The sequence below is a fragment of the Rhinoderma darwinii genome, chromosome 3 (assembly GCF_050947455.1).
Source record: "Rhinoderma darwinii isolate aRhiDar2 chromosome 3, aRhiDar2.hap1, whole genome shotgun sequence".
NCBI classification, from domain to species: Eukaryota; Metazoa; Chordata; class Amphibia; order Anura; family Rhinodermatidae; genus Rhinoderma; species Rhinoderma darwinii.
In genome coordinates this window covers 71,512,799-71,537,577 of record NC_134689.1, presented here as the reverse complement: position 1 = coordinate 71,537,577, position 24,779 = coordinate 71,512,799, and the positions used below count along the sequence as shown (strand labels likewise).

At 42.9% G+C, this 24,779-nt stretch overlaps 1 protein-coding gene across 1 annotated transcript in view; it reads right to left on the bottom strand.

The window, feature by feature from the left end:
* The window catches only part of DOCK2 (dedicator of cytokinesis 2), a 963,684-nt gene that overhangs the window by 675,813 nt on the left and 263,092 nt on the right, over positions 1–24,779 (bottom strand). The gene's annotated exons all lie outside the window — the stretch shown is intronic.

The window sequence follows — 24,779 nt, the reverse complement described above, 5'->3', positions numbered from 1 at the left end:
TCGTCGTTTGACAGCTGTCAAAAGACGACGCGTAAAATTACAGCCTCGTCAAAAGAAGTGCAGGAAAACTTCTTGGGACGTTTTTGGAGCCGTTTTCTCATAGACTCTATTGAAAACAGCTCCAAAAAGGGCCGAAAAAACGGTGCAAAAACGGCGCGAAAAACGCTGCGAAAAACGTGAGTTGCTCAAAAAACGTCTGTAAATCAGGTGCTGTTTTCCCTTGAAAACAGCTCCGTATTTTCAGAAGTTTTTGGCTCATTGAACATACCCTAAGACTAGGTTAATTTTACCAGTGAGAGATAGATTATATAAAAAAAAAAAAAGAAAATCACATTGTCAAAATTATATATATTTATTTGCATTGTGCACAGAGAAATAAGTATTTGATCCCTTTGGCAAACAAGACTTAATACTTGGTGGCAAAACCCTTGTTGGCAAGCACAGCAGTCAGACGTTTTTTGTAGTTAATGATGAGGTTTGCACACATGTTAAATGTAATTTTGGCCCACTCCTCTTTGCAGATCATCTGTAAATCATTAAGATTTCGAGGCTGTCGCTTGGCAACTCGGATCTTCAGCTCCCTCCATAAGTTTTCGATGGGATTAAGGTCTGGAGACTGGCTAGGCCACTCCATGACCTTAATGTGCTTCTTTTTGAGCCACTCCTTTGTTGCCTTGGCTGTATGTTTCGGGTCATTGTCGTGCTGGAAGACCCAGCCACGAGCCATTTTTAATGTCCTGGTGGAGGGAAGGAGGTTGTCACTCAGGATTTGACAGTACATGGCTCCATCCATTCTCCCATTGATGCAGTGAAGTAGTCCTGTGCCCTTAGCAGAGAAACACCCCCAAAACATAATGTTTCCACCTCCATGCTTGACAGTGGGGACGGTGTTCTTTGGGTCATAGGCAGCATTTCTCTTCCTCCAAACACGGCGAGTTGAGTTAATGCCAAAGAGCTCAATTTTAGTCTCATCTGACCACAGCACCTTCTCCCAATCACTCTCAGAATCATCCAGATGTTCATTTGCAAACTTCAGACGGGCCTGTACATGTGCCTTCTTGAGCAGGGGGACCTTGCGGGCACTGCAGGATTTTAATCTATTACGGCGTAATGTGTTACCAATGGTTTTCTTGGTGACTGTGGTCCCAGCTGCCTTGAGATCATTAACAAGTTCCCCCCGTTAGTTTTCGGCTGAGCTCTCACCTTCCTCAGGATCAAGGATACCCCACGAGGTGAGATTTTGCATGGAGCCCCAGATCGATGTCGATTGACAGTCATTTTGTATGTCTTCCATTTTCTTACTATTGCACCAACTGTTGTCTCCTTCTCAACAGGGCCCAGCTCGCTGACATTGCGTCTCCAGCGCTGGACCCAGGATAGGTAAGAATAATAATTTTTCTTCTTTATGTGTTACTGATTATTTTTGTGTGTTTGTGTTTTTTTACAGGTTCGGTTGTTGGACTTCGGATTCGAGGACTTTAATGACAGCGTTTTTTTTATTCTCAATAAAATGGTTAATGAGGGTTGTGTTTTTTTATTTCAATAAAATATTTTTTCTATGTGCTTGTATCTTTTTAAACGTTATTATCACCGCCTTAGTAATGGCCGCTGGCTGATTGACAACCTCCATTACTAAGGCGAGGCTTAATGTTAGCCGATGCAGAGGCTACACTAACCCCCATTATTACCCCGTTACCCACCGCCACCAGGAGTACTGGGAAGAGCCGGGTACGAACCAGTACCCGACCATCTGTAGTGACGGGCAGGCACCGGGGCGGCCGCAGGCTGGTAGTATTAGGCAGGGGAAGCCAAAAACAGTGGCCCTTCCCACCCTTGTAATGCTGCCTGCTGCTGCTGTGTTGTATCTGGCTGGTTATGAAAATTGGGGGGGACCCCACATCGTTCTTTCCAATTTTATTTTTTATTTTTTTAATGACGTGGGGTCCCCCCATTTTTCATAACCAGCCAGATACAATAAAGCAGCAGCAGCTTAGCATCACCAGGGTAGGAAGGGCCACTGTTTTTGGCCTTTCCCCTCCTGATAATACCAGCCTGCGGCCACCCCAGTGGCCGACCATCACTACAGATGGTCAGGTACTTGATCGTACCCGGCTCTTCCCAGCACCCCTTGTGGCGGTGGGTACCGGGGTAATAAAGGGGGTTAGTGTTAGCCTCTGCATCGGCTAACACTAAGCCCCGCCTTAGCAATGGATGCTGTCAATCAGCCGGCGGCCATTACTAAGGCGGTAATAATATAGTTTAAAAAAAAACACAAAGACATAGAAAAAATATTTTATTGAAATTAAAAAAAAACCCACACAGCCCTCATTAACCATTTTATTGATAATTAAAAAAAAGCTGTCATGGAATCCGACGTAGTCCAACGACCGAACCTGTAAGAAAACACACAAAAAATGATTAGTAACACGTGTGTTAGGCTTAGATACAGGGCCCATGTGTGATACTGTCTGTGGGACCCTGTATCTAAGCCTACCACAACATAGGCTTAGATACAGGGTCCAGCAGACAGTAATCTTATACAGTATAAGATTACTGTGTGCTGGGGCCCTGTATCTAAACCTACAGTGTGGTAGGCTTATATACAGGGCCCATCAGACAGGATCACACATGGGCCATGTATCTAAGCCTACCATGTGATTGGCTTAGATACAGGGCCCAGCAGACAGGATCACGCATGGGCCATGTATCTAAGCCTACCATGTGATTGGCTTAGATATAGGGCCCAGCAGACAGGATCACGCATGGGCCATGTATCTAAGCCTACCATGTGATTGGCTTAGATACAGGGCCCAGCAGACAGGATCACGCATGGGCCATGTATCTAAGCCTACCATTTGATTGGCTTAGATACAGGGCCCAGCAGACAGGATCACACAATCTGTGATCCTGTCTCATGGGCCCCCTAAGCCTGATACATCGTAGGCTTATGGGTTGTACAGTCCCTAAACATTGATGGCCTATCCTCAGGATAGGCCATCAATAGCTGATGTGTCTCTCGGGACCCGCAAATCAGCTGTTTTGAAGGGGCCGCAGCACTCGTACGAGAGCTGCTTCCCCTTAATTTCACTACTCGCCCACAATGTGAATCGCCGACACGGATTCACAGTGTGACCGGAATGAAGTGACAGGAATGAAGGGGAGCAGCTCTCGTACGAGTGCTGCGGCCCCTTCAAAACAGCTGATTGGCGGGTCCCGGGAGTCGGACCCCGCCAGTCAGGGTTAACCTTACCTTCCTCTTCGGCCGCGGCGGGAGTTCTGACGTCTCGATGCAGTGCGCGGCGCATAGCGCTGTGACGTCATTCGCTGCACACAGCGCTTGACGTCAGGACCTCCGCTGCGATCCGAAACCAGGAAGGTAAGTAAAGTATGTTACTATAGTAACAGGGGCCCGCGGCCCGAGTTACTATAGTAACTTTTTATTGATGTGGTGCGGGGGGCCGTGGGCCCCCCTGGCTTCAGGGTCCGGTCGCAATTGCGCCCGCTGCGACCCCTATAGCTACGCCAGTGCTAGACATGTCAGAAGTTTATCAAACGTTTAGCTACACTTTAACCCCTTCCCTTTTTGGCCACTTTTGACCTTCCTGACAGAGTTTCAATTTATGTGGTAATAACTTCGGAATGCTTTTACCTATCTAAGCGATTCTGAGATTGTTTAATCGTGACACATTGGACTTTATGTTACTGGAAAAATTTGCTCGATACATTCAGTATTTATTTGTGAAAAACACCAAAATTTTAATTTAAATGTATCTACTTGTAAGACAGGCAGTTATACCACACAAAATGTATGCTAATTAATATCCCCCATATGTCTACTTTTTGTTTTCATAGTTTTTTAAACATCCTTTTATTTTTCTAGGACGTTACAAGGCTTAGAACTTTAGCAGCAATTTCTCACATTCTCAAGAAAATTTCAAAAGGCTATTTTTAAAGGGGCCAGTTCAGTTGTGAAGTGGCTTTGAGGGCCTTATACAGTGAAGGAAATAAGTATTTGATCCCTTGCTGATTTTGTAAGTTTGCCCACTGTCAAAGACATGAACAGTCTAGAATTTTTAGGCTAGGTTAATTTTACCAGTGAGAGATAGATTATATTAAAAAAAAAAACAGAAAATCACATAGTCAAAATTATATACATTTATTTGCATTGTGCACAGAAAAATAAGTATTTGATCCCCTACCAACCATTAAGAGTTCAGCCTCCTCCAGACCAGTTACACGCTCCAAATCAACTTGGTGCCAGCTTTAAAGACAGCTGTCTTAAATGGTCACCTGTATAAATAACTCCTGTACACAGACTCAATTAATCAGTCTGACTCTAACCTCTACAACGTGGGCAAGACCAAAGAGCTTTCTAAGGATGTCAGGGACAAAATCATAGACCTGCACAAGGCTGGAATGGGCTACAAAACAATAAGTAAGACACTGGGTGAGAAGGAGACAACTGTTGGTGCAATAGTAAGAAAATGGAAGACATACAAAATGACTGTCAATCGACATGGATCTGGGGCTCCATGCAAAATCTCATCTCGTGGGGTATCCTTGATCCTGAGGAAGGTGGGAGCTCAGCTGAAAACTACACGGGGGGAAATTGTTAATGATCTCAAGGCAGCTGGACCACAGTCACCAAGAAAACCATTGGTAACACATTACGCCGTAATGGATTAAAATCCTGCAGTGCCCGCAAGGTCCCCCTGCTCAAGAAGGCACATGTACAGGCCCGTCTGAAGTTTGCAAATGAACATCTGGATGATTCTGAGAGTGATTGGGAGAAGGTGCTGTGGTCAGATGAGACTAAAATTGAGCTATTTGGCATTAACTCAACTCGCCGTGTTTGGAGGAAGAGAAATGCTGCCTATGACCCAAAGATCACCATCCCCACTGTCAAGCATGGAGGTGGAAACATTATGTTTTGGGGGTGTTTCTCTGCTAAGGGCACAGGACTACTTCACCGCATCAATGGGAGAATGGATGGAGCCATGTACCGTCAAATCCCGAGTGACAACCTCCTTCCCTCCACCAGGACATTAAAAATGGCTCGTGGCTGGGTCTTCCAGCACGACAATGACCCGAAACATACAGCCAAGGCAACAAAGGAGTGGCTCAAAAAGAAGCACATTAAGGTCATGGAGTGGCCTAGCCAGTCTCCAGACCTTAATCCCATCGAAAACTTATGGGGGGAGCTGAAGATCCGAGTTGCCAAGCGACAGCCTCGAAATCGTAATGATTTACAGATGATCTGCAAAGAGGAGTGGGCCAAAATTCCATCTAACATGTGTGCAAACCTCATCATCAACTACAAAAAACGTCTGACGGCTGTGCTTGCCAACAAGGGTTTTGCCACCAAGTATTAAGTCTTGTTTGCCAAAGGGATCAAATACTTATTTCTCTGTGCACAATGCAAATAAATATATATCATTTTGACTATGTGATTTTCTGTTTTTTTTTAAATATAATCTATCTCTCACTGGTAAAATTAACCTAGCCTAAAAATTCTAGACTGTTCATGTCTTTGACAGTGGGCAAACTTACAAAATCAGCAAGGGATCAAATACTTATTTCCTTCACTGTAGCTCCCCCTAGGACATATGATGCATGCAGATTGTTGGTACCCAGATGCATATCTTTTAATTTACCAACATTAACCCCTTTCCGACCACCCCACGTAGATTAACGGGCTGCAGCACTGGTCCTTGTGCCTGCAGCCCGTTAATCTACGTGTGCTCTTAACAGAGCAGACAGGCAATCCCCGCAGCCCGGCATCTCCCAGTACGGGCTACTACTAGCAGCCTTACTACTGGGGGAAAACATCGGGTCGGATCACAGCGGTGATCCGAACTGATTAACCCCTTAAATGCGGCAGTCAATAGCGACCGCTGCATTTAAGCTGTTATAGTAACATCAGCACCCGCTACGTAGGCCGATTGTTGTGGGGAAGGGGGGTGATTGCTATGGCAACCAGAAGCCTAACAAAGGCTTCCGGTCGGCCATCTATGGAAGGCGATCAGGTCCTGCCAGAAGCTGGACCTAATATTCCTCCTGTCAGTGTGAAACTGACAGGTATAATACCCTGCAATACATAAGTATTGCAGGGTATTATAACAACAATCCAACAATTGGATCTTCAAGTCCCTAGTGGGACTATAAAAAAATAAGTTCAAAAAGTGTTAAAAAGTAAAATGTCAAAATAATAAAATGTAGAAATCGCCCTTTATTATTAGAAAAAAATAATAATCTATGCATAATTGGTATCGCCACGTCCGTAACGGCCTGAACTATAAAAATATAATGTAATCTATCCCGCATGGTGACCGCCATAAAAAAAATATTAAAAAGCGATACCGAAATCGCTATTTTTAGTCACTTCAGCTCCGAAAAAAATTGCATAAATTGGGATCAAAAAGTCGCATGTAATGAAAAACTGTACCAATAAAAACTACAGTTTGTTCCGCAAAAAACAAGCCCTCACACAGCTTTCCTGATTGAAAAATAAAAAAGTTGTGGCTCACAAAAACGAAATCATTTTTTTAAAACTGTGATTTTATCGTGCAAACACCGTAAAACATAAAAAACCTATATACATATGTTATCGCTGTAATCGCATCGACCCACATAATAAATTAAATATGTCATTTATAGCTAACGGTGAACGGCGTGAAAATAATAAAATAAAAAACAATAGAAGTTTTGACGGCCTAATTACACTAAATTCAGCAAAAAAACCTATGGGATCAAAATGCTCACCATACCCCTAGACAAATTCTTTTTAGGGCTGTAGTTTCCCAAATGGGGTCACTTCTGGGGGGTGTCCACTGTTTTGGTCCCTCAGGGGCTTTGCAAATGCGACATGACACCCGAAAACCAATTGAGTAAACTTGATCTCCAAAAGTCAAATAGTGCTCCCTCCCTTTTGAGCCGTGCCGTGTGTCCAAACAGCCGTTTATTTCCACATATGGGTATTTCCGTAATCAGGAGAAATTGCTTTACAAATCTTGGGGCGCTTTTTCTTTCGATTGGAAAAAATTTAGATTTTCATTTTTACGGACTAATTCCACTAAATACAGCAAAAAACCTGTGGGGTTAAAAAGCTCTATACCCCTTGATGAATTCCTTGGGCGTGTAGTTTGCCAAATGGTGTCTCTTTGGGGGTGTTTCCACTGTTTTGGCACTACAAGACCTCTTCAAACCTGACATGGTGCCTAAAATATATTCTAATAAAAAGGAGGCCCCAAAATCCTCTAGGTGCTCATTTGCTTCTGAGGCCGGTGCTTCAGTCCATTAGCACAATAGGGCCACATGTGGGATATTTCTAAAAACTGCGGACTCTGGGAAATAAATATTGAGTTGCGTTTCTCTGGTAAAATCTTTGGTGTTACAGAAAAAAATTGATTAAAATGGATTTTCCGACAAAAAAATTTAATTTGTAAATGTCCCCTCTACTTAGCTTTAATTCCTGTGAAACACCTAAAGGGTTAAGAAACGTTCTTAATGCTGTAATGAATACTTTGAGAGGTGCCGTTTTTAAAATTGGGTGTCTTATGGGGGTTTCTTATATATATAGGGCCCTAAAAGCCACTTCAGAACTGAACTGGTACCTATAAAAATAGGTTTTGAAAATGTTCTTGAAAATCTGAGAAATTGCTGCTAAAGTTCTAAGCCCTCTATCGTCCTAGAAAAATAAAAGGATGTTAAAAAACTATGCCAACATAAAGTAGACATATTGAAAATGTTAATTAGTAAATATTGTGTGTGGTATTACTATCTATCTTACAAGTAGATGCATTTAAATTTAGAAAAATGCTAATTTTTGCAAATTTTCTCTAAAGTTTTGTGATTTTCACAAACAAATATTGAATTTATTGATCACATTTTTCCATTAACATAGAGTACAATATGTCACGAGAAAACAATCTAAGAATCGCGTGGATAGGTAAAAGCATTCCCAAGTTATTACCACATAAAGTGACACGTCAGATTTTTTAAAATTGGCTGCGTCCACAAGGCCAAAACAGGCTCAGTCCTGAAGGGGTTAAACCTCATTTGCCAAGTGGATGCCCAAACACTTAGTGTGTCCAAATGAGGAGTAATTTTCCCCTCTGCAAGCTATATCTCTAATTCTCTGAGCTAGTGGCTGAAGCCTAACGGCTATCATGTCTTCTGTACACTGCACACATAAAAGAGGAGAATATAAAAGTTCTTACTGCCCACCCCCTGCCCGCAAACTTCTCATGGCCGACAGCCTGCAGCTTTCAGTTGCATCGCTGGGTCTCTTAGGCGTGTATAGGAGACAGCATATCTATAGCACTACGACCATATAAACTATGGCTAGGATTAGATACAGTGGCTCAGCAGACAGTATCACACATGATTGAATTAGATATAGGGCCAGCTCGCTAACTCGCTAGGCGAGTGTGAAAGAGACAATAGTGGGTGAATACTGTGAGGAGGTTGAAACCTTGTGGGTGGAACTAGATAGGGAGGTAAACACTGAAAAAATTACTTTTGGTGTAATCTATAGACCCCCCAATATAACTGAGGAGATGGAAGTTCAGCTATATAAACAGATGGAGCGGGCTGCACAGGCGGGTACTGTAGTGATAATGGGAGATTTTAATTTCCGGGATATTAATTGGTGTCATGGTTCGGCTTCAACTGCAAATGGGAGACATTTCCTCAACCTGTTGCAGGAAAATTTTATGGGCCAGTTTGTGGAAGACCCGACTAGAGGTGAAGCTCTGTTGGATCAGGTCATTTCTAATAATTCAGATCTTGTTGGGAATGTCAATGTTCGTGAAAACCTCGGTAACAGTGATCATAATATAGTTACATTTTACCTATACTGTAAAAAACAAACGCAGGCTGGGAGGGCAAAAACATTTAATTTTAAGAAAGCCAATTTCCCCAGGATGAGGGCTGCAATTCAGGATATGGACTGGGAAGAACTAATGTCAAATAATGGAACAAATGATAAATGGGAGATTTTCAAATCTACTTTGAGTTATTATAGTGCAAAATTTATTCCTATAGGTAACAAGTATAAACGACTCAAATTAAACCCCACATGGCTTACACCTTCTGTGAAAGGGGCAATAAACGACAAAAAAAGGGCATTTAAAAAATACAAATCTGAGGGTACATCTGCAGCCTTTGTAAAATATAAAGAGCTTAATAAAATCTGTAAAAAGGTAATAAAATTAGCAAAAATACAAAATGAAAGGCAGGTGGCCAAGGATAGTAAAACAAATCCCAAAAAATTCTTCAAGTATATAAATGCTAAAAAGCCAAGGTCTGAACATGTAGGACCCCTAGATAATGGTAATGGGGAGTTGATCACAGGGGATCAAGAGAAGGCAGAGTTACTAAATGGGTTCTTTAGCTCTGTATATACAACAGAAGAAAGAGCAGCTGATGTAGCCGGTGCCAGTGCTGTTAATATATCAGTTGATATACTGAATTGGATGAATGTAGATATGGTCCAAGCTAAATTAAATAAAATAAATGTGCACAAGGCCCCGGGACCAGATGGGTTACACCCTAGAATTCTTAAAGAGCTTAGTTCAGTTATTTCTGTCCCCCTTTTCATAATATTCAGAGAATCTCTAGTGACTGGTATAGTGCCAAGGGACTGGCGCAGCGCAAATGTGGTGCCTATTTTAAAAAAGGGCTCTAGGTCTTCCCCGGGTAATTATAGACCAGTAAGCTTAACATCCATTGTGGGGAAAATGTTTGAGGGGCTATTGAGGGACTATATACAGGATTATGTGACAATAAATAGCATTATAAATGACAGCCAGCACGGTTTTACTAAGGACAGAAGTTGTCAAACTAACCTAATCTGTTTTTATGAAGAGGTGAGCAGAAGTCTAGACAGAGGGACCGCTGTGGATTTAGTGTTTTTGGACTTTGCAAAGGCATTTGACACTGTCCCCCATAGACGCCTAATGGGTAAATTAAGGACTATAGGTTTAGAAAATATAGTTTGTAATTGGATTGAGAATTGGCTCAAGGACCGTATCCAGAGGGTTGTGGTCAATGATTCCTACTCTGAATGGTCCCCAGTTATAAGTGGTGTACCCCAGGGTTCAGTGCTGGGACCACTATTATTCAACTTATTTATTAATGATAGAGAGGATGGGATTAATAGCACTATTTCTATTTTTGCAGATGACACCAAGCTATGTAATATAGTTCAGTCTATGGAGGATGTTCATGAATTGCAGGCAGATTTAAACAAACTAAGTGTTTGGGCGTCCACTTGGCAGATGAAGTTTAATGTAGATAAATGTAAAGTTATGCATCTGGGTACCAACAACCTGCATGCATCATATGTCCTAGGGGGAGCTACACTGGCGGATTCACTTGTTGAGAAGGATCTGGGTGTACTTGTAAATCATAAACTCAATAACAGCATGCAGTGTCAATCAGCTGCTTCAAAGGCCAGCAGGATATTGTCGTGTATTAAAAGAGGCATGGACTCACGGGACAGGGATGTAATATTACAACTTTACAAAGCATTAGTGAGGCCTCATCTAGAATATGCAGTTCAGTTCTGGGCTCCAGTTCATAGAAAGGATGCCCTGGAGTTGGAAAAAATACAAAGAAGAGCAACGAAGCTAATTAGGGGCATGGAGAATTTAAGTTATGAGGAAAGATTGAAAGAATTAAACCTATTTAGCCTTGAAAAAAGACGACTAAGGGGGGACATGATTAACTTATATAAATATATTAATGGCACATACAAAAAATATGGTGAAATCCTGTTCCTTGTAAAACCCCCTCATAAAACAAGGGGGCACTCCCTCCGTCTGGAGAAAAAAAGGTTCAAGCTGCAGAGGCGACAAGGCTTCTTTACCGTGAGAACTGTGAATCTATGGAATAGCCTACCGCAGGAGCTGGTCACAGCAGGGACAGTAGATGGCTTTAAAAAACGGTTAGATAATTTCCTAGAACAAAAAAATATTAGCTCCTATGTGTAGAAATTTTTCCTTCCCTTTTCCCGTCCCTTGGTTGAACTTGATGGACATGTGTCTTTTTTCAGCCGTACTAACTATGTAACTATGTAACTATGTAACATTGCAGGTCCATTGTTGGACCCAAGAAAGGCAAGAATAATAATTGTTTTGCTTCTTTATGTGTTACTAATTATTTTTGTTTGTGTTATTTTACAGGTTTGGTCATTGGACTATGTCGGATTCGAGGACTACTTCAATGATAGGGGTTTTTTATTCTCAATAAAATGGTTAATGAGGGTTGTGTGGGTTTTTTATTTAAATAAAATATTTTTTCTATGTCCTTGTATTTTTTTAAACTTTAATAGCTGGCTGATTGACAACATTCATTACTAAGGCAGGGCTTAATGTTATTGTGGTGCAGAGGCTAACACTAACCAAACATTATTACCCCGGTACCCACCGCCACCAGGAATACTGGGAAGAGCCGGGTACGAACCAGTACCCGACCATCTGAAGTGATGGTCGGGCACTGGGGCAGCCGCAGGCTGGTAGTATTAGGCTGGGGAAGGCCAAAAACAGTGGCCCTTCCCACCCTGGTAATGCTGCCTGCTGCTGCTATGTTGTATCTGGCTGGTTATGAAAACTGGGAGGGGACCCCACATCGTTCTTTCCAATAATTTTTTATTTTTTTTAAAAATGACGTGGGTTTTTCATAACCAGCCAGATACAATAAAGAAGCAGCAGGCTAGCACTACCGCAGCCGCCCAAGTATCCGAGCATCACTACACATGGTCAAGTACTGGATCGTACCCGGCTCTTCCCGGCACCACTGTTAGCTGTGGGTACCAGGGTAATAATGGGGGTTAGTATTAGCCTCTGCACCGACTAACACTAAGCCACGCCTTAGTAATGGACGCTGTCAATCAGCCGTTGGCCATTACTAAGGCGGTAGTAATAAAGTTTAAAAAAAGCACAAAGACATAGAAAAAATATTTTATTGAAATAAAAAAAAAACTCACAACCCTCATTAACCATTTTATTGATAATAAAAAAAGTCGCCATCGAAGTAGTCCTCGAATCCGACGTAGTCCACTGACCATGATAGGCTTAGATACAGGGCCCATGTGTGATACTGTCTTTTGGACCCTGTATCTAACTAAGTCTACTACATGGTAGGCTTAGATACAGGTTCCAGCAGACAGTAATCTTATACAGTATAAGATTACTGTCTGCTAGAGGCTTGTTTCGAAGCCTACCATGTGGTAGGCCTAGATACAGGGTCCAACAGACAGTATCACATATGGGCCCTGTATCTAAGCTTACCATGTGGTTATGTAACATGCTTAGATACAGGGCCCCAGCAGACAGTAATCTTATACAGTATAAGATTACTGTCTGCTGGGGCCCTGTATATAAGCCTACTGTGAGGTAGACTTATATACAGGGCCAGGGCCGGACTGGCCATCTGGCAGTTCTGGCAAATGCCAGATGGGCCGCTAAAGAGTGGGCCACCTGCTTGCCGTCCAAACGATCAGTGTCGGCTCAGGTGGCAGGATACAGCATTTGTAAGGGGGCAGCCGACACAGCAGCTAAGAACTGCCGTCCAACTGTAATAGCAGCCGTGGTCTGTGCTGCTATTACTAAAACTCCCTGTGCTACGCTAAAATCTCCCCCTCCAGCCCCCCTTCCCTGTTCCCTGTATTTCTTTTTACTCATAGTTTAAATACTGCAGATTTTACCAGTGGATTTCATTATGGTAAGGGCTCTTCCACACACTCCTGATATGCTACGTTTTTTCCGGCTGTAAATTTCCGGCCGGAAAAAATGCAGCAGAATACAGTAGAAGCAAAGTGGATGAGATTTAACAAATCTCACCCACACGCTGCGTAAAATTTCCGAGCCAAAATTGACCTGCGGTGCGTAATTTACAGAACGCAGAATGTCAATTCCCACTACGGAAAGTGTGCAGAGTTGCTGCGTTTTTCATAAGAGACGTCTCCATCTCCCAACAATGAGAAAAACGCCGCAATTTACGCACCATTTTCTGCCGCAAACACCGCAGGAAATGGTGCGTTTTTGCCAGAGCGGAAAGCCTTTGAGTTTCAAACGGAATTGATGCAGACATTTTCTGCAGCAATTCGATTGTCTGTGGACAAACCCTAAATCCGCAGCAAAACGGCTTCTCTACACGTATTGGAATTGCTGCAGAAAATGATGCGTATTTTGCTTCGTTTTTCTCCCCCACTTCGCTGCTACAGTATTCTGCGTATTTTCCTTCCGCAATTCCGGATGGAAAATATACAGCAATTCCGTTACGTGTGGACAAGCCCTAATGCAGTAGAAGCAGAGTGGGTGAGATTTGAACAAATCTCAATCATACGATGAGCAGGAAAAAAGGCTCAGAATTTTACCTGCTGTCCGTTTTGTTAATCCGCAGCATGTCAATCGTATTTGCATAAATTCTGCTTACTTGTTTCGGGTTTAATTCAATAGGGAGGTAAAACTCGCAACAAATAGCAGATGTTGTGTTTTTTTGCGGCGGAAATGCAGAGATTCCGATGTAAAAAAAATCGCAACTCAGTAAAAATGTTAATCTTATACTTACCCAGAATTCCGATTTTTTTGTCCGGGCCGGCCTCCTGGGATGACGTTTCATCCATGTTAATGTTGCAGCCAATCATCATCCCAGGGCTGCAGGATGTAGGAGGGAAGCGTCCCTATGGTAAGTATCCACTTTTTCTTCTCAGTTTTCCGCAGCGGCCATTCCTGACTGAAAAACTGCACCACAATTGGTGCGGTTTTTCATCCGGAATTCACTGCGGTGCACAGCGCGTAAATGCTGTGTGCTTTTACAGAGCATATCCGTCCTGTGTGAACATAGCCGTACAGTATACACCGTGTTCCAAATTATTATGCACATTGGATTTAAGTGTCATAAACATTTAATTATTGGTTTTTCAATTAAACTCATGGATGGTATTGTGTCTAAGGCTGGGTTCACACGACCTATTTTCAAACGTAAACGAGGCGTATTATGCCTCATTTTACGTCTGAAAATAGGGCTACAATACGTCGGCAAACATCTGCCCATTCATTTGAATGGGTTTGCCGACGTACTGTGCAGACAACCTGTCATTTACGCGTCGTCGTTTGACAGCTGTCAAACGACGACGCATAAAAATACAGCCTCCTCAAAAGAAGTGCAGGACACTTCTTTCAGACGTAATTTGAGCCGTTCTTCATTGAACTCAAGCACAGCTCAAAATTTACGGCTGCCAGAGAAGCCTCGCAAAATGCGAGGAGGAGCTTTTACGTCTGAAACGAGGCAGCTGTTTTCTCCTGAAAACAGTCTGTCATTTCAGACGTAAAAGCCTGCTACCGTGTGCACATACCCTTAGGGCTTTTTGGATCATTGTAATCAATCTCAGACACCTGTGATAATAATTTTTCCAGGTGTGCCCAATCAAAGGAAAACTACTTAAGAAGAACGTTCCACATTATTAAGCAGGATACAGGTTTCAAGCAATATGGGAAAGAAAAAGGATCTCTCTGTTGCCGAAAAGCGTGAAATAGTGCAATACCTTGGACAAGGTATGAAAACATTGGATATTTCAAGAAAACGTAAGCGTGATCATCGTACTGTGAAAATATTTGTTGCTGATTCAGAGCACAGACGGGTTAGTTCAGATAAAGGCATAATGAGGAAGGTTTCTGCCCAACAAATTAATAGGATTAGGAGAGCAGCTGCTAAAATACCATTGCAAAGCAGAAACAGGTATTTGAAGCCGCTGGTGCCTCTGGAGTCCCGCGAACCTCAAGGTGTAGGATCCTCCAGAGGTTTGCAAGTGTGCATAAAGCTATTATTTGGCCACCCCTAAACAATGCTCACAAGCAGAAACGGTTGCAGTGGGCTCAGAAATACATGAAGACTAATCTTCAAACCGTGTTGTTTACTCATGAGTGCCGTGCAACCCTCGATGGTCCAGATGGATGGAGTAGTGGATGGTTGGTGAATGGCCACCATGTCCCAACAAGGCTGCGACGTCGGCAAGAAGGTGGCGGAGTCATATTTTGGGCTGGAATCATGGGGAGAGAGCTGGTAGGCCCCATTAGGGTCCCTGCCGGTGTGAAAATGACCTCTGCAAAGTAAGTAGAGTTTATGACTGACCACTTTCTTCCGTGATTCAAAAAGACGAACCGTGCCTTCCGTAGCAAAATTATCTTCATGCATGACAATGCGCCATCTCATGCTGCAAAGAATACCTCTGTGTCATTGGCTGCTATGTGCATAAAAGGAGAGAAACTCATGGTGTGGCCCCCATGTTCTCCTGACCTCAACCCTATTGAGAACCTTCGGAGCATCCTCAAGAAAAATATCTATGAGGGTGGGAGGCAGTTCACAACAAAACAGAAGCTCTGGGAGGCTATTCTGACATCCTGCAAAGATATTCAAGCAGAAACTGTCCAAATACTCACAAATTCAATGGATGCAAGAATTGTGAAGGTGATATCAAAGAAGGGGTCCTATGTTAACATGTAACTTGGCCTGTTAAGTTTTTTTTATTGAAAGAGCTTTTGATTTCTATAAATATGACCTCCTGATGCTGCAAATTCAACAAATTACCATTTTAGTTCTCTTTACAACCTCTAAAATGTTTTGATCTCTGTTGTGCATAATAATTTGAAACAGTGCATTTTGAGTTTTTTACTTCTAAAAAAAAAATCTGTTATCATTAGGAGATTTGTTCAATAAAATTTGAATTATACTCCAACGGTTGATGGCTTGAAGATTATATGGACTGTCATTTGCATCGACTATTTAGGAAAAGCAGCGAAAAATAACATTTGCATAATAATTTGGAACCCGGTGTATACATATAGTAGCTGTTGTCTTAGGGTATGTGCACACACACTAATTACGGACGTAATTCGGGCGTTTTTGCCCCGAATTACGTCCGAAAAAAGCGCCTCGATAGCGCTGACAAACATCTGCCCATTGAAAGCAATGGGCTGACGTTTGTCTGTTCACACGAGGCGTATATTTACGCGCCGCTGTCAGTGACCTGTCACTTCTTGGGGCATAATTGGAGTCGTTATTCATTGACTCCAATGAATAGCAGCGCCAATTACGTCCGTAACTGACGCGGCGTTCAAGCGCCTGCACATGTCGTTACGGCTGAAATTACGGGGATGTTTCCTCCTGAAAACATCCCCGTAATTTCAGCCGTTACGGACGCTGTCGTGTGAACATACCCTTACAATGATACAGCTGCAAACCACGTCAACATGATGCATTCCCACGAGTCAGCACAGTTTTGAAATGATTGTTAATGTCCATGCAGTTTTTTGCAGACATTAAGGCTGGGTTCACACGACCATCTTACGTCCGTATTGTACGGAACGTAATTCGGCCGGAAGACCCGGACCGAACACAGTGCAGGGAGCCGGGCTCCTAGCATCATAGTTATGTACGATGCTAGGAGTCCTTACCTCTGCGTGGAACTACTGTCCCGTACTGTAATCATGATTACAGAACGGGACAGTTGTCCTGCAGCGAGGCAGGGACTCCTAGCATCGGACATCACTATGATGCTAGGAGCCCGGCTCCCTGCACTGTGTTCGATCCGGGTCTTCCGGCCGAATTACGTTCCGTACATTACGGACGTAACTTGGTCGTGTGAACCCAGCCTTAGAACTCGTTTACACGAGCGTGATATACGTCCGTGCAACGCGTGTGATTTTCACGCGTGTCGTACGAACCTATGTTATTCTATGGGGCAGTGCAGACGGTCCGTGATTTTTGCGCAGAGTGAGTCCGCTGCGAAAAACTCACGACATGTCCTATATTTGTGCGTTGTTCACGCATCACGCACCCATTGAAGTCAATGGGTACGTTAAAATCACGTGTCCTGTGTGTCTCTGACATGCAGGTTCCACCTATAATAGATCACATCTAAGTTACTTAAACGTCATAGATTACAGGTGGATACAGTGGAATACTCTATTGATTCCGGCAAAAAAACGGAAACATTGCGAAACGGAGACAAACGGAGACAAACGGAAACCATTAGCAACGGAAGCGTTACCATTGAAATCAATGTTAATGGTAAAAAAGCTATTGTTTCTGTTTGGTTTCTGTTCGTTGGTTCCCCTGACAGAAAGGTCTGACGGACCCATGAATGGAACCCTGACGCAGGTGAGAATGAAGCCTAATTATTACTGTATGATCTGTACAGATGATGGAGGGTACTATTTTTTGGGGAGTAAGCAACTCCCAGTATATCATTACCATTGTTCAGGTCATACTGGAAGCTGCTAACCTGACTGTGCAAATGATCTCTGTACTGAAATGTATTTGTACTGAGCTTGGAGTTTGTGCTTTATTTATGTACTGAGCTTCATTCTGGTGCTGTATATATGTACAGAGCTTGGTTCTGGTGTTGTATATATGTATTAAGCTTTGTTCTGGAGCTGTATATATGTACTGAGCTATGTTCTGGTGCTGTATATATGTACTGAGCTTGGTTCTGGTGTTGTATATATGTACTGAGCTTAGTTATGGTGTAGAGCAGATGGCATTGTTGCAATTCATTGTAAGTTTAATCAGAACCTCTCTGGTAGTTTTAACCCCTTGAACTGCCACCATGCAGTAATACATGACCTGACAATATTTTCAAACATTCCCCTGTATGTTTGTTTCAGATGCAGTCAAATCTTTAAAATCAACTTTTAAAATAGTGCACGCTATTTGCTAATTACTCTATAAAGGATCATGGGTCGGTGCCGCTATCCTGAAGAGTCACACAGTCCTAACTGCAAACCCACCTTTCCATGCTTAGTTGACATCCCCCTGGCTGTTATACATCACTACCAGTCTTCTCCAACTTTCTTGGATGCACCATTGCCTTGTACTCCATGAACACGCACCGTTCAGCGAGTTGTACTCTGCCCGGCTTCATCACTGCACCGCACATGCAGGGGAGTACAAGGCAAAGGAGAAGGCTGGTAGTAATGTAGAACAGTCAGGGAGATGCCAATCAATATCTGGGAGGCGCCATTTCAATTTTCACCTCAGGCAGCAGAAAAGGTAGGATTGGCCCTGGGCGGCGGCGGCACCACTGAAACCAGCTGCCACCACCCCCTCATGCACTAATTGTATCTGCCTTACAATGACGCTGATTGGCAGGGCAGAAAGAATCGCCCCGCCAATCAGTGCCTTTCAAAAATGCTAGCGGCGCGATGACATCACCGCACCGCTTCTGATTGATGGAGCAAGTCATTCTGCCCTGCCAATCAGCGCCATCTTTCAGCCCCAGCAGACCTGCATTGACATAGGATGACGTGGGAGCGGGATCGAGGTGAGTGTGTAAAGTTGTTTTTTTTTGGTCTTTTTTTCCACTTAAAATTGTGAGGGGTAATATCTACGGGGGGGGGGGGTATATGTGGGCCACAATCTACAGGAGAGGCTATATGTGAGGCACTATCTACTGGGGGGCCATATGTGGGACACCATATACAGGGGAGGCTATATGTGGGGCACCATCTACAGGGGGGGCTATATGTAGGGCACTATATACAAAAAAAAATCCTCTAGAAAATCTACTGGAAAAGCAGTAGATTCGTTGGAGTTGGGGCTATCAGCAACTATTCCTCTTTTCATTTACACCTGTTTTAATAAATCTCCCCATTTCTTGTATAGATGAAAGGTGGTCCCAGCCCAACACTGGCGGCTGCATATGGCCTGCGGTGGGCCTGTGTGCTTAAAAATGCCAGGGCTGATTTTAAGTCCCAGTCCGGCCCTGTACAGGGCCCATCAGACAGGAGCACACATGGGCCCTGTATCTAAGCCTATCATGTGATTGGCTTAGATACGGAGCCCAGCAGACAGCATCACACAATCTGTGATCCTGTCTCATGGGCCCTCTAAGCCTGCTACATCGTAGGCTTAACCCCTTCCCGACATTTGACGTATCCATACGCCAAAGTCGGGTAGGGGAAGTATGGAGCGGGCTCACGCAGTGAGCTCGCTCCATACGATGCCGGTGTCGGGTGTATGTTACAGCCGACACTTCAGAGTAACTAGCAGCATCGCGCTCGAGCGCGATCCCGCTCGTTTAACTCGTTAAATGCTGCGGTCAATACCGACCGCAGCATTAAAATTGTCAGAAAGAGGAGGGCGACCCCCTCTAACAGCTCATTGGGCCCCCCGCAACGCAATCGGTTGCTATGGCTGCCTGGGGGCTTAATGAACGCCTCCAGGTCCGCCATCTTTGTACACCTATTAAGCCTTGCCTCTGGCAGGGCTTAATAGGTGCCTTTCAGAATCACGATATACTGCAAAACATTAATATTGCAGTATATCGTGCAAGCGAACTAACGATCACTGGTTGAAGTCCCCTAGGGGGACTAATAAAACAAGTAAAAATGAGTTAAATAAAGTTGTTTTTTTGTGTAAAAAAAAAATTAAAAATTAAAAGTTCAGAAAACCCCCTTTTTCCCATTTTCCCCCTAGAGCATAGTAAAAAAAAAAAAAAATAAACACAATTGGTATCGCCACGTCCGTGAAAGTTTGAACTATTACAATATATAATTATTTAACCTGCACGGTGAACGCCGTAAAAAAAATAAATTGTAAACACCAGAATGTCTATTCTTCAAAAAATGAAATAAAAAGTGATCAAACCGTCGCATGTACACCAACATGGTATTATTAAAAACTACAGCTTATCCCGCAAAAAATAAGCCCTCATACCACTTAATGGACGGAAAATTGTACATGTAAAAGTAGAAAAATATAGAAAAAACTATATATATTTGGTATCGCCATAATCGTATTGACCCACAGAATAAAGTTAACATGCTGTTTTAATTGCACAGTGAATTCTGTAAAAACGGCGCGAAAAAAAACATGGAGGAATCGCTGTTTTTTTTCATTTTCTACCCCACAAATAATTTTTTTCTCATTTCCTAGTACATTATATGGAAAAATAAATGGTGCTACGAAAAACTACAACTCGTCCCGCAAAAATCAAGCCCCCGTTATGGTTTCTGGAATGTGGGGAGGAAAAAACGAAAATGAAAATCTTAAAGTTGTTTACTACGGGAAGGGGTTAAAGGGGGTTGTCCAGTCCCTAAACATAGATGGCCTATCCTCAGGATACGAGCGCTGCGGCCTCTTCAAAACAGCTGATTGGCGGGGTCCCGGGAGTCGGACTCCACCTATCAGCTTCAGCATAGAGGGATATTAACCCCTTCAAGACACAGCCTGTTTTGGCCTTCAGGACACAGCCAATTTTTTCAAATCTGACATGTTTCACTTTATGTGGTAATAACTCCGGAATGCTTTTACCTATCCAAGCGATTCTGAGACTGTTTTCTCGTGACACATTGGACTTTATGTTACTGGCAAAATTTGCTCGATACATTAAGTATTTAATTGTGAAAAACACCAAAATTTAGCGAAAAATTGCAAAAATTTGCATTTTTCTAAATTTATATGTATCTGCTTGTAAGACAGATAGTAATACCACACAAAATTGTTGCTAATTAACATCCCCCATATGTCTACTTTAGATTTGCATCGTTTTTTGAACATCCTTTTATTTTTCTATGACATCACAAGGCTTAGAACTTTAGCAGCAATTTCTCACATTTTCAAGAAGATTTCAAAAGGCTATTTTTACAGGGGCCAGTTCAGTTGTGAAGTGGATTTTAGGGCCTTATATATAAGAAACCCTCGATAACTCACCCCATTTTAAAAACTTCACCCCTCAAAGTATTCAAAACAGCATTTAGAAATTTCTTAACCCTTTAGATGTTTCACAGGAATTAAGGCAAAGTAGATGTGAAATGTTCAAATTTCTTTTTTTTTTTTGCAGAAATTCATTTTTCATCTATTTTTTTTGTAACACAGAAAGTTTTACCAGAGAAACGCAACTCAATATCTATTGCCCAGATTCTGCAGTTTTTAGAAATACCCCACATGTGGCCCTAGTGCACTTATTCACTGAAGCAGCGGCCTCAGAAGCAAAGGAACACCTAGAGGATTTTGGGGCCTCCTTTTTATTAGAAAATATTTTAGGCTCCATGTCGGGTTTGAAAGGCTCTTGCGGCACCAAAACAGTGGAAATCCCCCAAAAGTGACCCCATTTTGGAAACTATACCCCTTGAGGAAATTATCTAGGGGTATAGTGAGCATTTTGACCCCGCAGGTTTTTTGCAGAAATTATTGGAAGTAGGCCGTGAAAATGAAAATCTACATTCTTTCAAAGAAAATGTAGGTTTAGCTTATTTTTTCTAATTTCCACAAGGACTAAAAGGAGAAAATGCACCACTACTTTTGGAAAGAAATTTCTCACGAGTAAAACAATACCCTGCATGTCGTCATAAACGGCTGTTTGGACACACGGCGGAGCTTAGAAGGGAAAGAGCGCCATTTGGCTTTTGGAGCTCAAATTTATCAGGAATGGTTTGCGGAGACCACGTCGCATTTGCAAAGCCCCTAAGGGACCAAAACAGTAAAAACACCAAAAAAGTTACTCCATTTAGGAAACTACACCCCTTGAAGAATCCATCTAGGGGTGTAGTGAGCATTTTGAACCCACAGGGGTTTCATAGATTTTATTAGAATTGGGCAGTGAAGATAAAAAAAATCCTTTTTTCCAATAAGACGTAGCTTTAGCTCAACATTTTTCTATTTCTCAACAAATAAAGGAATAAAAGAACCCCAACATTTGTAAAGCAACTTCTCTGGAGTACGGCAATACCCCATTTGTGGTCATAAACTGCTGTTTGGGCATACGGCAAGGATCAGAAGAGAAGGAGTGCCGTTTGGCTTTTGGAGCACAGATTTTGCTGGATTGGTTTCTTGACACCATGTCGCATTTGCAAAGCTCCTAAGGTACCAGTACAGTGAAAACTCCCCAAAAGTCACTCGATTCACGAAACTACACCCCTTGAGGAATTCATCTAGGGGTGTAGTGAGCATTTTGACCCCACAGGTGTTTCATAGATTTTATTAGAATTGGGCAGTGAAAATAAAAAAAATCCTTTTTCTTCAATAAGACGTAGTTTTAGCTGAAAATGTTTCATATTCTCAACAAATAAATGAAAAAAAGCACCCCAACACTTGTAAAGCAACTTCTCCTGTGTACGGCAATACCACATATGTGGTAATAAACTGCTGTTTAGGCACAGAGTAGGGCTCAGAAGGGAGGGAGCGCCATTTGGCTTTTGGAGTACAGATTTTTCTGGATTGGTTTCTGGTCGCTATGTCGCATTTGCAAAGTCCCTGTGGGACCAAAACAGTGGATCCCCCCCAGAAGTGACCCCATTTTGGAAACTACACCCCTCACCTACGGGTGTAGTGAGCATATTAACCCCACAGGTGATTGGGAGAAATTGGTGTGCACGCGATGTTGCAGAGTGAAAATGGTTTTTCAATAGATATGCCAATATGTGGCGCCCAGCTTGTGCCACTGGAGACACACACCCCAAAAATTGTTAAAAGTGTTCTCACGGGTATGGCGATGCCATATATGTGGAAGTAAACTGCTGTTTGGGCACACTGTAGGGTTCAGAATGGAGGTAGCGCCATTTGGCTTTTGGAGCGTGGATTTTGCTTGTAGTAGTTTTTGTTTTGAGTCTTACTGGTGTTTCCGTTTATAATGTGGGGGTACATGTAAGGCGGGCGGAGTATATAAGGGGCATAGTCAGGTGGTATAGTGGGGTAAAAAAAAACAATAAAATAATCCATAGATGTTTGTTATGCTGTGACACAATCCTTTCTGCACAGGCCGGTGTCGCACTAATAAATGGTCTTTACTTATTCCCCTTTTGGTCCACACTCCGCACCTTTGCAGTTTGGGGGATTTTGCAGGAAAGTGTTGTCCTGGTATAATACGGGCGCCCTCACTTCCAGCAGATATGTTTGGACCCTCCCCTTCCTGGTTCCCTAATTTTAGGGGCCTTGATAATTCGCCACTTGAAACAGAAGAAACGTTCCCCTCGGGCACAACTGCATATTTTTATTTCCTGGCTTATTGGTGCCTTGACTAATTTTATTTTTTCATAGACGTAGTGTTATGAGGGCTGTTTTTTTTTGGCGTGACGAGCTGTAGTTTTTATTGGTACCATTTTGGGGCACATGCGACTTTTTGATCACTTGTTATCCTTTTTTTTTTTTGGGAGGCAAGGTGACCAAAAAACAGCAATTCTGGCATATTTTTTTAGTTATTTTTATACAGCGTTCACCATGCGTTATAAATTACATGTTACCTTTATCCTGCAGGTCAGTCCGATTCCGGTAATACCTAATTTATAGCACTTTTTATGTTTTACAACTTTTTGCACAATAAAATTAACTTTTGTAAAGAGAATGGATTTTTTCTGTCGCCAAGTTGTGAGAGCCATAACGGTTTTAAATTTTTCGTTGACGGAGCTGTATGAGGGCTTGTTTTTAGCGAGACGAGTTATAGTTTTTATAGGTACCATTTTTGGATACATGCGACTTTTTGATCACTTTTTATTTCAATTTTTGGAAGACAAAGTGACCAAAAAATAGCAATTATGTCAGTATTTTTTAGTTATTTTTTTTACGGCGTTCACTGTGCGGAATAAATAACATTATATTTTTATAGTTAAGGTCGTTACAGTCGCAGCGATACCAAATATGTATGGCTTTATTATTTTTTTCAATAATAAAAGACTTGATAAGGGAAAAAAGGCATTGTGTTTTGTGTTATTATTTGAAACTTTTATTGTATTTTTTACAACTTTTATTTTTACTTTTTTTACACTTTTTTTTACACTTTTCTTTAGTCCTACTAGGGGACTTGAAGGTCCAACTGTTTTTTTGATGTTCTAACACATTGCACTACCTATGTAGTGCAATGTATTAGAACTGTCAGTTGTTCACTGACAGCAAGCCGATCAGGCTCCGCCTCCGGGCGGGGCCTAATCGGCTAACGTAATAGCAGATAGGAAGCCATTGTTAGGCATCCTGTTGCCATAGTAGCAGTCGCCAGCCTTGCCATCGCATGGCAAGGCTGCCGATTGCATACAAACCACTTTGATGCAGCGATTGCATTGAATCGCTGCATTGAAGGGGTTAATGCCAGGAATCGGAGCTAGCTCCGGTTCCTGGCGTTAGATCGGGGTGTCCGCTGTAACATACAGCGGACACCCACTGCTGATGATGCCGGCTCAGCTTCTGAGCCGGAAGCTGAGCTGGCGCCATCTTGCCGATGGTACCGGAAGCCTCCTGGGCCCCGCCGACGACGGGGCATAGGAGGATTCCGTTACTGGCGGACCGGGAGGTAAGTATTACCCCTCCGATCGCATTTGCAGCCACCGGCAACCCAGTGATCACGTTGCTGGGGCGCCGGTGGCTATAAACTCCTCACATGCTGCGATCTCTATTGAACGCAGCATGTGAGGGGTTAATCGGTCGGATCGGAGGCTAGCTCCGGTCCTGGCCGATACCTCAGGGTGCCAGCTGTAACATACAGCTGTCACCCGGCGGTGATGTCGCTGGCTCAGCTCCTGAGCCAGCTTCATCTCCATCACGTACAGTTACGTGGAGATGCGGAAAAAGGCCATCTCCCATCACGTAACTGTACGTGAAATGGCGGGAAGGGGTTAATCGTACCCTCCTCTTCAGCCGCAGCAGAGGTCCTGTCCTGACTCTATCCAGGGTCGGAATGTTGTGCACGGCACATAGCGTTGTGACGTCATGTGCTGCGCACAGCGCTGTGACGTCAGGACCTCCACTGCGCTCTGGAACCAGGCGGGTAAGTAGTGTCAGCTACT